This window comes from Oncorhynchus mykiss, chromosome 25 (assembly GCF_057628025.1).
Source record: "Oncorhynchus mykiss isolate SJ-2025 chromosome 25, ASM5762802v1, whole genome shotgun sequence".
Classification (NCBI taxonomy): Eukaryota; Metazoa; Chordata; class Actinopteri; order Salmoniformes; family Salmonidae; genus Oncorhynchus; species Oncorhynchus mykiss.
Window position 1 is genome coordinate 10,963,222 of NC_143046.1, and position 6,779 is coordinate 10,970,000.

At 42.4% G+C, this 6,779-nt stretch overlaps 1 protein-coding gene across 2 annotated transcripts in view; it reads left to right on the forward strand.

The window, feature by feature from the left end:
• Positions 1-331: 331 nt before the first annotated feature.
• The window catches only part of nlgn3a (neuroligin 3a), a 419,030-nt gene continuing 412,582 nt past the window's right edge, over positions 332-6,779 (forward strand). Inside the window, exon 1 of one of the 2 annotated variants that reach the window (XM_090220116.1) lies at positions 332-669. The gene's annotated coding sequence lies outside the window, so the exon portion shown is untranslated. The remainder of the gene's footprint in view (positions 670-6,779) is intronic. The other variant, XM_090220115.1, reaches the window with a different exon arrangement.

Sequence of the window (6,779 nt, forward strand, 5' to 3'; positions counted from 1 at the left end):
TCAAGGTAAATAATCATGCGTGCATCCATATAGGCGGAAAGGGAAGAATAACATTATTTTAAGAATCATTTTGAACCCATTGAGAATGTGTGACGCATGTGATGCCACACAAGCCCTGTGCCACTGCCAACCCCACGTGACTTGGATCAGCATTTTCATCATAAGCATAAACAAAGAGTCAACATCTCACTGTACAGCAGTGAGATCATTTCTTATTTTCGGAAAAGACATTATCAAATATCCGCGTGCTCCTCTCTTTTTCATGTAGGATGCGTGTGAACTTGGTTACTTAGTAACTCTCACATCTATTGGCTTTCCCGAATATGGAGCCGGGACCGCGCAGCGCGCTCTGGTAGAGCTCGTGTGTGTGGTATAGCGCGACCTCACGAAGAGGCAAGGGAAGATCGTCAAACGTACAGCGCTGACCGAGGAGTCTAGCCGAGGAGAAAACCGGAGGAAAAAAATATGAAAATATGAACGGACTGAAACTGCTGAAAGATCTTTACGTTGGGAAATGTAATTCTGAAACGAATCCAAGTAATAGACTATAAGGATATCTGCAAGGACTATTTACAACTGAAAGTAAAGTGCACAGAAATATTGTCTCCAGCTTTTTTCTGAAGAAAATACCGGGAATGGAATGGGGGAATTTGCATCTCTCCAAGGTAGGTGAGTCACAGGCAACACTTGAATATTAAGAGCTACTATTCTGTTTTTCTTAGAACATTTTCATGGTGACATTTGGCTAAAATGACTGCTAATGTAGCTATGAAATGCATCTCAGTAGCCTATTTGATTATATGCATTGGATATTTTACTTTGCAGTGAAACACTGATGTTTTCTATTCAGCCGGTGCTGAAGCTGGACATGGTGTCCGGTGATGCGCGTGCCTTTTAATTTGAGTGTCGAGGACAGAGAGAGAGAGATAGAGAGAGAGAGCTAAGTGTAATTTGAGCTCAAAGTTAAATGTCTGTTTGTGTTGGGCAGTCTGGTCTCATGCATTGGGATCCTTTATTCTTGTGCAGGGAACGAAATCACATGGTTGAATATCTCTGGTGTCGGTTAGTGATGGTGAAATTGAGTACTTGTTACTTGAGATATGGTCTGCCTGTCGCTGGCCTCTCCGTGCCCTGCGTTACTGGGGTGCTTGACCATCGGCTGTGATTGAGAATTCTATGCGCTAGGCTTAGCGAAGCTCCTGTGTCTACTGAATGTTCACATAACAAAACATTCCCAAAATTATAAGGCCATAAATGTGGGTGCCAGAGGAGAGAGGAGTCGTTCTCTTGGTATAGGCATAACGCTACTGCAAGTGAATCTCTCTGGTTGAAATGGGCGCGTGTCCAGACCTGCTGTATCCGATTTCAGTTGCCCAATATGATGGTCCAGAAGTTCTGACTAGATTCATAGATTTTTGGGCTGTTGTTGTATCGATCAAATTCAAGTCATGCGTAAAATATGCCCATATTTGTTTTCGAGACGTTTATGTATTATAATTACAGGTGGGCCTGTTAATCATGCTATATCAACGATAATAATCACGGATGTTATGATGTTGTTGTTACTATCCTATGCTACTGTTCATTGCTAGTGTTTTATTGAGTTTAAAAAAAATGGTTGTTACACAGTTATTACATAGTTGTTAATACCTTCCAGTGTTAGTAAATGATTATGTGAGTCCACCTGTCTACGTCTCCATATGCCCAATAAAACGATGCCGCTTTGCTCTAGTGCTCTGCTCGTTTCGTGTTATAGGCTACTCAAATCATGCATCTTCATGGTTTCTTTTTTGTGACGAAGAAATATCGAAAATCAAAACGACCTATTTTACTGTGAGAAAGCGTTTCTGTCATGGAGTTGTAGGGCTATAAAATTGGCATCTTTTAACGTTCAAACCGGCTGGTTTCCCTGAATGTTTTCTCTTTGCGTTTTTCTTTATTTTCCCGGACGTTTAGCAGCGGAGTAAAATGGTTTCATTGTAGTCTTCTAGGGGATGAAGGAAGAAATAACTTAGAGAGCTGAATTGCAATGGGGAGAGAGGATGAGAGGAGAGGAGATAGAACATACAGACAAGGAGTTGTCATGGTGATTCCAGTGAATAATTGTTTCCCCTAAAACCAAGACATTTGTAGGAAATTCCCCTTCCTATTCCCGCTCATTCTTACCTTTGAATATAGCCTATAGCGCAAAGGAGCAATTAGCCACATTATTGCATAGAAGCTTTTGATGTTGGACGCCTCTTACATGTTTTAATTGATGTTCTGTCTCCCAATATACATTTCCTTCCCTTATGATCCTTTGCATGTAACTTTGACACCATATTGTACTGTGTCTATTTCGATTTGACGGTGTGTGCTTTTAGTATAATGTAATGGATTAGGCATGCTACTAATGTTCATTCTCCCCCTGTCCCCTTCTCCATTCTCCCTGTCCCCTTCTCCATTCTCCCTGTCCCCTTCTCCATTCTCCCTGTCCCCTTCTCCATTCGTATTCCCGTCCCGTAGCCTAAACGGGTCTTTTCCCAGTTCCTTGCTGTTTCAAATCCGATTCTCCTACTAATATAATATGTTTTGTTTTTTTTCTCCCATGCACCAGTCATGATGACAACATTATTCATATTCAGAGAAAAGGGCCCACGTTCGTTTTTAAGTCAGACAGTTATGATGACATCACTCATTGCCAGAAATAATGTGACAGACACAGCAATATAAAGGATTGTAGTTAAAGAGTTTTTATTAAATAATTCATATATGGGGTCATCAAATAATAGTCAAATATGTTATATTAAGTATTTTATTATGTCACACACACACACACACACACACACACAGAGAGAGAGAGAGAGACAGGGAGAGGGAGAGGGAGAGAGAGAGAGAGAGAGAGAGAGAGGATAACTTCTTCACTGCATGTTTATTGAATCTTACGGGGTCCTGTCATCACCTTTACCATGCCCACTGATTGAAAGCCTGGCAGAAAACACAATGTTTATAGTGTGTCTCACAGCATTGTATAACTAGTGGTGGAGTCAGACTCTTGTACAATGGAGGGTATGATTGGGAAGCTAGTCTTTCCGCAAAAGTTGTCGCTATGTGTTTCATAATTTTCCTTCAATTCGCATGAGGCTGAATGTATCTCACAGGAGAAAGCATCCTAACGAGCGAAACAGCGCCCCTCTGTCTCAGTATGTGTAGCCCATCTGTCTGATGCTGTCTGGTCAAAAAGAGTTTGACACTGTTGTCGCCCGTAACATTGAATACGAGGAAAGACATTGAGCATTTGGCCTCCCTTAATAATAATTATATATATTTTATTTCGAAAACACACAAAGAACATCTACCATACATACACAGCTTAATTTTTGCTGTCTTTACTAATGAGCGAGGTTACATTCACATGTTAAGGGTACATTTTTGCTGTCTTTACTAATGAGCGAGGTTACATTCACATGTTAAGGGTACATTTTTGCTGTCTTTACTAATGAGCGAGGTTACATTCACATGTTAAGGGTACATTTTTGCTGTCTTTACTAATGAGCGAGGTTACATTCACATGTTAAGGGTACATTTTTGCTGTCTTTACTAATGAGCGAGGTTACATTCACATGTTAAGGGTACATTTTTGCTGTCTTTACTAATGAGCGAGGTTACATTCACATGTTAAGGGTACATTTTTGCTGTATAGAGGAAATATTTCAGGAGTCTGAATAAGTTTACAGTTTCCATTAAGGCACACAAAAACAACAGATACAAACAAAACGCCCAGAAATGACAGAATAAGACCTGCACGGTGTGTCAGGAACTCTGACCAGCCCTTGATCATTTTTTAAATAACATAAAATAATTGAATTGTTGCATCTCTTTGTGTTGTTGTTCTCCGTTGTCTAGCTAGCTAAAATTGGCCCTTTCCTAAAGTAGCCATAGATGGCGATAGGGATTTTGACTTTTTTTTACTTAATTCTCCGTACTGGCCAATAATTATAAAGACGATTCTGATCCAGCCATTAATTCACACATTGTTGTGCCCTTGGACTGAGAGGATGGAAGTTCAATATGTAGCTAGATGTAGAAGGCTAATGTTAACTAGCTAACGTTGCCCATGAAAGGAAGTTAATCTAGAGAGCAAGCATTTTAGCCAGGTAGCCTAGGACAACAACAACTAAAAGTGTGTCCTGTATGAATGAGTGATAGACCGTTTCATCAACATGAAAGAGAGGAGGATGGCATTGGAGTTTCTCTACAGATAGGGTGAATCAACATGTTATTTATACTTGCACGAACACACACACACACACACACACACACACACACAACACACACACACACACACACACACACACACACACACACACACACACACACACACACACACACACACACACAAACACACACACACACACACAAACACACACACACACACACACACACACAACACAACACAACACAACACAACACACACACAACACACATGATGCACACACGCAGAGATATCAGAGCCATGGACCAGGCAAATCATATTTAGCTTACGTTGATTGGACCAAATCGTTTTTGGTATCTTTTAGTTGTCACTGTATTAAGCGTTGGTGATTTGATGATGTTGAAATGGTGCTGCAGTAGTGGAGGCAGCTCCTGTTTTCTCTGTGACTTGAGTTAACTCTCTGTGGTTCTAAATCAATAGTTGTTTAGTGGTCTGAAATATGTGGGCGACAATAGCTTGCTTGACCATGCTGTAGGTCATGTAACTGTTGTGTGGACTTCACCAGACAGATGCTCTCTGGTTTTTGTGATGAAACAAAGGTGTGGTTGAATTTATTCTGCCACTGTGTTTTCTTATTGTCCCGCCATACGGTCTACTGTATATATCAGGGTGGCAAGGCATATGAACTAACAGATTATAGAGCAAACAACGCAATTATCTCAACACATAGGTTGTTATATATATATATATATTTTGGGGGGGGCTTGCCTTCCCCAGTGATTTTACCAACACACTGCTACATGTTCAGAGGCTCCTGGTGAAGCTGCTGCCAGGCTCCTGTTTAGAGGCTCCTGGTGAAGCTGCTGCCAGGCTCCTGTTTAGAGGCTCCTGGTGAAGCTGCTGCCAGGTTCCTGTTCAGAGGCTCCTGGTGAAGCTGCTGCCAGGCTCCTGTTTAGAGGCTCCTGGTGAAGCTGCTGCCAGGCTCCTGTTTAGAGGCTCTTGGTGAAGCTGCTGCCAGGCTCCTGTTCAGAGGCTCCTGGTGAAGCTGCTGCCAGGCTCCTGTTTAGAGGCTCCTGGTGAAGCTGCTGCCAGGCTCCTGTTTAGAGGCTCTTGGTGAAGCTGCTGCCAGGCTCCTGTTCAGAGGCTCCTGGTGAAGCTGCTGCCAGGCTCCTGTTTAGAGGCTCCTGGTGAAGCTGCTGCCAGGTTCCTGTTCAGAGGCTCCTGGTGAAGCTGCTGCCAGGCTCCTGTTCAGAGGCTCCTGGTGAAGCTGCTGCCAGGCTCCTGTTTAGAGGCTCCTGGTGAAGCTGCTGCCAGGCTCCTGTTTAGAGGCTCCTGGTGAAGCTGCTGCCAGGCTCCTGTTTAGAGGCTCCTGGTGAAGCTGCTGCCAGGCTCCTGTTTAGAGGCTCTAGTCATGTCAAGAGATGGAATGACGTGATTAAATGAATAGTAGTGGCTTGTGTATTGGTTGTGTGTGGGGGGATTGAGTGTTTGTGTGTATGTGTGTATGTGTGTATGTGTGGGTGTGTGTTTGTATGAATTATGTTCATGTATATGTAGCTAGATTGTCATAGCAGCTTAAGCAGAGGTTGGTTGTATAACATTCTTCATGCGTTGGTTTGAGGTTCGGTCAGGAACAGGAGTAGGAACTACAGTTGAAGTTTACATACACCTTAGCCAAATACATTTAAACTCATTTTTTCACAATTTCTGACATTTAATCCTGGTAAAAATTCCCTGTCTTAGGTCAGTTAGGATCACCACTTTATTTTAAGAATGTGAAATGTCAGAGTAATAGTAGAGAGAATGATTTATTTCAGCTTTTATTTCTTTCATCACAATCCCAGTGGGTCAGAAGTTTACATACACTCAATTAGTATTTGGTAACATTGCCTTTAAATTGTTTAACTTGGAACAAACGTTTCGGGTAGCCATCCACAAGCTCCCCACAATAAGTTGGGTGAATGTTGGCCCATTCCTCCTGACAGAGCTGGTGTAACTGAGTCCGGTTTGTAGGCCTCCTTGTTCGCACATGCTTTTTCAGTTCTGCCCACACATTTTCTATAGGATTGAGGTCAGGGCTTTGTGATGGCCACTCCAATACCTTGACTTTGTTGTCCTTCAGCCATTTTGCCACAACTTTGGAAGTATGCTTGGGGTCATTGTCCATTTGGAAGACCCATTTGCGACCAAGCTTTAACTTCCTGACTGATGTCTTGGGATGTTGCTTCAATATATGCACATCATTTTCCTCTTCATGAAGCCATCTATTTTGTGAAATGCACCAGTCCCTCCTGCAGCAAAGCACCCCACAACATGATGCTGCCACCCCCCATGCTTCACGTTTGGGATGGTGTTCTTCGGCTTGCAAGCCTCTCCCTTTTTCCTCCGAACATAACGATGGTCATCATTGCCAAACAGTTCTATTTTTGCTTCATCAGACCAGAGGACATTTCTTCAAAAAGTATGATCTTTGTCCCCATGTGCAGTTACAAACCGTAGTCTGGATTTTTTATGGCAGTTTTGGAGCAGTAGCTTCTTCCTTGCTGAGCGACCTTTCAGGTTATGTCGATAGAGGACTTGTTTT